Source organism: Panthera tigris, chromosome D4 (assembly GCF_018350195.1).
Source record: "Panthera tigris isolate Pti1 chromosome D4, P.tigris_Pti1_mat1.1, whole genome shotgun sequence".
NCBI classification, from domain to species: domain Eukaryota; kingdom Metazoa; phylum Chordata; class Mammalia; order Carnivora; family Felidae; genus Panthera; species Panthera tigris.
This window is the reverse complement of record NC_056672.1, coordinates 78371612-78379538: the sequence shown is the minus strand read 5'-3', so window position 1 is coordinate 78379538 and position 7927 is coordinate 78371612. Positions and strand designations below refer to the sequence as shown.

At 46.9% G+C, this 7927-nt stretch overlaps 1 pseudogene; it reads left to right on the top strand.

Moving 5' to 3' along the window:
* Nucleotides 1–951: 951 nt before the first annotated feature.
* On the top strand, nucleotides 952–6883 carry LOC102961820 (annotated as a pseudogene).
* The last annotated feature ends 1044 nt before the right edge of the window (nucleotides 6884–7927 follow it).

Below are 7927 nucleotides of genomic sequence, written 5' to 3'. Positions count from 1 at the left end.
TTATTTTGAGAGAGACAGGGAGACAGAGTGCGAGTGGGAGAGGGGCAGAGAGAGGAAGACAGAATCCGAAGCAGGCTCCAAGCTGTCAGCACAGAGCCTGATGTGGGGCTCGAACCCACAAGCCGCGAGATCACGACCTGAGCCAAAGTTGGACGCTCAACTGACTGAGCCATCCAGGTGTCCCTGAGTGTATTTCTATCTAATTGGCTTCTTCTGTGTTTGTTTCCATTTAATTTTCAGGAAAAAAATAAATTATATATTAAAAAAAAAACGCAACAACTCTGAAATGGTGAAAAATGTGTATTAGTCTCCTGTAGGATACAAGACAATCTCTAATGCCCTCTGTGGTTACCTGAGTCTATAAGTAGTGTTCAGCTTTCCTTGCCTTTGAACTATCTTACAACTCTGAAAATTGAGCGAAACAGACTGATGGAAATAACTCTCGCCCATAGCGGTGAAAGTTGTCCTGAAGATGTACAAAAGATCCCTCTCGGACCTTTCCCAACCACCCCAGGTACAAGCAAGCTTTGCATGTATTAACACATTCATTTCAGCGCCCTTAATTGCCCATATACGTTTCTGCTCTTTGGATTTGCACTTTGAACTGGTTTGTGACACCTTCCTGATGTCTTCATTCATCAGCGGGTTAAATAAAAACTTAAAACCCCATTCGTTTTCGTCTTTGTATAAGAGTTGATTTTATGCGGTAAAATGATGTGCAATATGGTTTATGCAGGTGAAATCCTATTCTCTGGTGTCCATCGGCATCACATGTCCCCCCAAAAGCCTAAGAAACCCAGCGTGCAAGCCCCCATCCTTGGTTACCTTCTGGTCCTAGACTTTTGACACCCAAAAGCCTTCTCTCTTCTTCTGTAGCACTAACCCCTTGTCCAAGCAATGCAAGCCAGGGAGGCCTGGCTGCCATCTGGCAGAGGGGATGGTCAGATTAGCAAAAAAAAAAAAAAAAAAAAAAAAAAAAAGAGCTGGGTGCCGGTGGAGGGAAACAGAAGCATCTCCTAAGCCTTGAAACTCATCTGGCAACCCGGAAAGAAGGAATGATCCTTCTCATCTGACGGAAAGGTCTAGAACGACGCGAAGGGCTTGGTCTGAAGTCACGCTAGGATCCCAGGCCCCATTTGCTATAGTTACTATATTCCACGGGGCGCTGGGGGAGCTGGTGGGGGTCACTGTCCGCTTTGCACCGAAGGAGGAGCCCGGGAGCGGCTGCTGACAGACAGAGCCTCTTGGAGGGCACAGCTGTTCAGGCTGAGCAGGCGTGTGGCTCTGGGAGCCGTCCTTTTTCTCAGTGGGGCCGCGGCAGGAAGTGTCAGGCTGGTTCCCCATTGTACGCATCTATGTAGCTGTGTTGTTGCCGGTGTATTTATTTATTTATTTTTTTTATCACAAGTCTGAGCCTTCTGGTAATAGACAAAACATGAGCTTCTGTTTGCCTGCTTTCCTCCGTGTGTGTCATCGGTGTAATCAGGGGACAGGTGGGCGCAGGCGATTAATGGGGTGGGAGGGGACAGGAGGAGAGGGGATCTACTCAAGGTGGTTGGGGGGGGGGGGAGTCGGCGTTCATCTGACCCTGAAGCTCAGAGGCACCGTCTCCTCTAGCAAGGCAGCTGCCGCGGTTATCGGTCGGAACAGCCCTTCCCCAGCCTCTCGGTCTCATTTCCAGTCTGGGCATGCTTGAGAAGCCATTACCATATTTATAGAGCTACCTGGCCCCACGGCACACGCATGAGAGGGTTAGAAAGACCTATCTATTTTTCCAGCTGTGCTGCTATCCTCGGCGGCAAGGCTGGCGGCGGGGGGAGTCGGGAGGACCGGGCCCCAGCATTGGGACAGAAGAGAATTACCCTGCAGAGGCCCGGGCCAGCCTCTGGCCCCCTGCTTGCCTCTTCCAACCGGTCGGGCTGAGCCGGGGTGGCCAGCGTTGGCGCTAGCAAGGCTGAGAAAAGGAGCACGGTGGACCGCAGGCTGGGTGGGGAGAGGATTGCAGGGCCCGAGTGTCAATGTTTGCGGTGCCTTCACCCTGGACCGGGTCCCTCATTGAAATGCAAAGCTGCCTCCTGTGGAGGGTAGGGGAAGACAGCGGAAGCAGTGCCGAAAAGTGGACAGAGCGCGAATTTACGAGACAAAGAGATCTTATTAGTTGCATAACCTTGGGCGGATTGTCTCATTTCTCTGACCCTCATTTTAGTCATTGGCACTAAGGGGATGATAATGAATTGTTGGGAGGGCTTAATCACCAACATAGTTGGATGTGTCTTAATAAGTGCTCCTTCCTCCTCCTTGACCCGGGCCATTCTGCCTCACGCTTCGGTCTTGGCTCCCATCACTGCATAAGATGCTTTGTTACGGTGGCCAGAAACGCCTGTGTAGACTTATCCACCCCTCACCGCCCCGTCCCCCAGCACGGGTGTGCTCTTGTGTTCTGTCTCTGTCTGTCTGTCTGTCTCTCTCTCTCTTTCACACACACACACACACAAACACACACACACACACACACACACACTTTTCTTCTGATCTTCAACAGTGACACATCTATCTGTTCTCTGTACAAGTCAGTGGGCCTGGCAACCAGGAAAGTGGCTCCGAATCCCAGGAAAAGAAACCATGGCCTCACCGCATTGGCACCATCTGAGGAGAGTGCTGTTCACAACCTCCTTGTCCTCTTTTTCTTTTGTCCAGAGACCTGATTCCTGAGGAGAGCCTTTCGTCTGCTGATTAGAGACGTTAGGCGGGGTGGGGAAGGGGAGAAGCCAGGCTGAGGGGGGCGCTAAATGTGTCCCCGAAAGGAAAGGAATGGTGACGCCTGGAGAGAGTGGTGCAGGGGAGGGTGGGGGGGAGGCAATCGGAAAGGGTAGTGGAGAGGAGGGGCTGGGTGGGACACTGGCGGTACAAGAGGACAACCAGTGCTGGGGAGGGAGGTGGTGAAAGGGACCTGTTAGGGGGTTTTGCTGTGCGGTACGAGGTACACCTGCCCCATCTGTCGCCCCATAACCAGTAATCTGTATTTCCCATCAGTCCTTTGGGAGCTGGGAGTTCAGTGAGTATAAGGGCAAGTGTGTGTGAACCACAGAGACTTGACCTGTAGAGGTTGGGGTTGAAGATGGGTTATAGGGACGTATGATGAGATCAGTAGAGCCCTAGCCTTTGAAAGCTGATCTGGATGGACTTTGGCGGTATGACGTTGTGCCCAGCACCCACGAGCAGAGGAACTAAAGAAATACCCATTTCTTCTGCCTACAGCTCACAAAAATGGTGTCTCTGATGCACTATGATATTATTTTTCCTAAATGCTTACTTATTCTTGAGAGAGAGAGAGAGAGAGAGTGAGAGAGGGGTGCAGGAGAGAGGGGGACAGAGGATGCCAAAGCGGGCTCCGTGCTGAGAGCAGAGAGCCCGATGCAGGGACTCACACTCACAAACCACGAGACCACGACCTGAGCCAGAGTCGGAACCTAACAGACTGAGCCACCCAGGCACCCCTATAATTTTTTTTTTTAACAGAATATATATTTGAGGTGGTAAACCGAGAAGAGGTTGGAAACGCTCTTTTTGCTTCAGGAGCTCCAAATCAGAAATAACTCCACCTCTTGGCAGGAGGCGCCGTGGGAGACCTGGGCTTGGTGGATCCCTCTAATTGCGGGGAACCCACTTCCATCCACCCCCATAATACGCATATGAGGCAGTGATGCCTCGTTTAGGCAAATATATTTGCTTTCTCTGACTCTATCAAATTCTCCCTCCGCCGTGAAGGATGCCAAGCTCTCACCAAGCTTTGCTTCTCTGAGCAGCAACAGAACGGACGGCTGTTTGTACAACTCACTTGATTCCCTGGGGTCTGACACCCTTTTGTGTCCCTCCGGGCCCTGGCTTCAGTTTGACTTCCCAGCCTCATGCCCAATGACTACACCGTGCGGAGGTGAGAATTCTCCCTCTAATTAACACTCCCCCAAGAAGAAGTCTTCCTTATATCTTTGTCTTTACACAGATCCTCATCCTAGTTTATTTGGAATAATGAATTGGTGTTTGAGGAAGACACATTTGTCTAAAATAACCTCAAACAGGGGCACCTGGATGGCTCAGTCGGTTAAACCTCCGGCTCTTGATTTCGGCTCCGGTCGTGATCTTGCGGTTGGTGAACTCAAGCCCCGCATCGGGCCCTGCGCTGGCAGCACGGAGCCTGCTTGGGGTTCTGTCTCCCTCTCTGTCCCCTCCACCACTCGCTCTCTCTCTCTTTGAAAATACATAAAAATAAGTTTCGAAAAATAAAAATAAAACAACCTCAAATAACATTAGTGGGGCTTGTTGCTAGAAGTTTATGGAGGTCATGTGACAGAATAACAAATGAGGCAAAGACCTTTCACGTAGATTCGGGGATTGTGCATGGGGATGTGGCAGTTGCGCACGCTGGATGTCACTGTAAGCGGGTTATTTCGGGGATCACTCCAGAAGGCAATATGGCAAACTCTGGGAAGATGGCATTGATGATACGGGTTTTGCAGCTCCCTCAACCCTCCATTAACAACAGTGCCAGGATATCAAAACCAAACCCACAGACATCTATTTCTTTTAATGAGCTATCAAGGTAGCCTCCAAACCTCAAATTAGGAGCAGAAGTGAACCACACATCATCACTTTGGGATCTGCATGGTATCAGAACCTGCAAAGGAAGAGACAAGGAGATGCGACAGATTCGCCGATGGCCCTACAAGCAGGAAAGGGGCCGCATCTCCACCGGAGAGTCGGTAGAAGGCAGGCAGAAGGACTTTAACTGCTGGTTGTGTGTTCGTTCCCGTGTGCTGCAAACTGCAGGAGTCCCCCCGAGGGTCTGAAAGGGCCGGAATAGTCTGAGCTCTACGAGCCCCAAATCCCGCATGGACTAGAAATTGCTAGAAACAGGATCCAAGCTGAGCTAGATAGAGATGCCAGGGCAAAAGCCAAAGAAGACCAGACAGAAGTGGGGGAGATGTAAGGAGCTCTCAGAAAGTATAGGTCATACTGGGACACACACACACACACACACACACACATAAAGAGTGCTGGGGCGACTCTTGGTTTCGGCTCAGGTCATGACCTCACCATTCATGAGTGCAAGCCCCCTGTTAGGCTCTGTGCTGACAGGGCAGAGCCTGCTTGGGATTCTCTCTCTCTCCCTCTCTCTCTTCCCCTCCCCCGCTCATACTCTCTTGCTTTTGAAATAAATAAACTTAAAAAAAGAAAAAAGAGTGCTATAGAACCACAAAGCTAGCAGATCTCTCCTGACCCACTTACTTCTCCTGGAAGTTAAGGAAAACTAATTTCACATAAGAATAGGCAACAGGAAAGGATCAATTTGAGTCCCATACAAATTTATCAGTGAAGAAAAAGGAGAGTCGAGAGGACAATTGTATCTCCATTGACAGTCTATTGGCAATGGGAGTGCACCATAGAAACACTCCAGGCAGATGAAAACGGTGGGCTAAAATTTCAAAATGTGCTAAAAGAAATGAAGGTAATAATGGGGAAATGAAAGAAAACCTAAGTCTATAACAGAAACACTTAGTGGTAAAGTTATAGGACTCTGGAAGAATTAGAAAGAAAAATTTGTTTTAAAAACCTCATTTCAGAAATCAATATTAAACTGGAAAGAGCACAGGAGTGGATAAATACAACCGGAAATAGCCTAAAAAAATAAAGGTTAAAAGGAGTAAAATTTTAAACATCAAAACAAATGAGGGAAGAGATTAAAAAAAAGATTTGAGAAAACGTGATAGAAATTGAAAACAGGTAAAGAGCCAAAATACATGTGTATAATACAGAAGAGTTCACAAAAGAAGAAAGCAAAGAAATGGAAGAGAAATCATTAAACAAACAAACAAAGAAAGAAACAAAACACAGCTCTTCCGGCCAGAACTTTGGAGGATGCAGAGAACACAAAAAAGAAGGTTGCTTCTGTGCCAGAAAATCCTTAAGAAAAAGCAAAGCAGAGGCACCTGGGTGGCTCAGTCGGTTAAGCGTCCGACTTTGGCTCAGGTCATGATCTCGTGGTTCGTGGGTTTGAGCCCCGCGTTGGGCTCTGTGCTGATGGTTTGGAGCCTGGACCCTGCTTTGGATTCTGTGTCTCCCTCTCCCGAGGCCCCTCTCCCGCTTGTGCTCTGTCTCTCCCTCTCTCTCAAAAATGAATAAACATTAAAAAAAATCTTTAAAGAGAAAGCAAAGGAATTTTTGCCGCGTTGAAGATGAAGCATCTGAGAAAGAAGTTTGCCTGGAAGATGCCTCCAAAGGCAAGGAGGAAGCTTATCTACAAAAATGCTCAGCATCCCCACAGGAATATAGGCAGCTGTGCAGAACTGAGCAGGGTGGGACGGGTAGGATGGCAAGAAAGGCCAACAACTTCTCTGCACCTGCAGAACCCAAACTGGCATTCGTCATCAGGATCAGAGGTATCAATGGTGCAAGCCCAAGTTTGGAAAGGTGTTGCAGTTCCTTTGTCTTTGCCAGAACTTCAGCGGCACCCTTGTTAAACCCAACAAGGCTTTGGTTAACATGTTAGGGACTGTGGAACCCCATATAGCCTAGGGGTACCCAAACCTGAAGTTGGTAGATGACTTGATCTACGAGTGTGGTTATGGCAAAACCAACAAGAAGCGAATTGCCGTGGCAGATAGCACATAGATCGCTAGATCTCTCGGCAAAGACGGCATCATCTGCGTGGAGGATCTGATTCACGAGATCCGTGGCAAAACGCTTCACAGAGGCAAACAACTTCTTATGGCCCCTCAGATTATCTTCTCTATGAGGGGGAAGGAAGAAAAAGACCACCCCCATTTGGAGATGCTGGCAACAGGGAAGAGACCAGATCAACAGGCTTATTAGAAGGATGAACTAAGGTATCTGCCATGATTATTATTTTTGTAATCTGGTCAGTTAATAAACACATACTTTCAAACTGAAAAAAAAAATCCAGTACAAAGCACCTTTCCTAAAAAACAGGATCTGAAAGCACATGGTAGAGAAGAACACCAGATACTCAAGAAAAAGTACCCAGAATGACTCCTACCAACACATGCTGAAAAGTACGTTGAGCTCCCAGGCAAAAGGACTAAGTCACTTAAAAAGGAAAGAAAATTGGATGGCTATCAGATTTCTTGACAGCAACATCTTATATCAGGAGACAATGGAATGACATATTTAAGATACTCAAGGAAAGAAAATATGAACCATATATTATTAATCCAGCTGAACTTACTTTCAAGTATAAAGACGGCAGACAAACTGCTATCAATAAGCAAGAACTCAGGAAATATTGTTCCCAGGAGCCTTTCCTGAGTAAACTACCAAAGAGTGAAATTGACTGGAGAGACATTGACATAAGGCCTGGTGGTGAGCATTAAATATATAGCTACCTGTAGAACAAAGTATAAATGATGCTTATAAGAGAGAAGGTATGAGCCATGACAACCTTATGCTTGAAATTGTAGAAACACGGCATCGACTTTTAAAAAGGGGGAAAGCAAATAAAAAGTAAATTAAGCTTATGATTGCTTTATAGTTCTTACCTAGGAATAAAAGGATATTGTTTCAAATCAATTCCTGGGATAGAGGTGGTGAAGAAGAGATTACTAGCAAATTTCAATATTATCCGTAGTAGCAAACCGGTTGTCAATTGCCATATATATGAAAGTATTGACATAAAGGAAGCGATTTGAGCAAACTTTCTTAAGTATTTCATCCTTTAAAAAAAATTATTCAAGTACACCTTCAGCCCCTTTCTCTCTCTCTTCTTCTGGAATTCTTATGATACAGGTATTCTTTCATTTGATTGCATCACTTAGTTCTCTAATTCTCCCCTCATACTCCTGGATTTTTCTCTCTCTCTTTTTCTCAGCTTCTGCTTTTTCCATATTTTTGTCTTCTAATTCACCTATTCTCT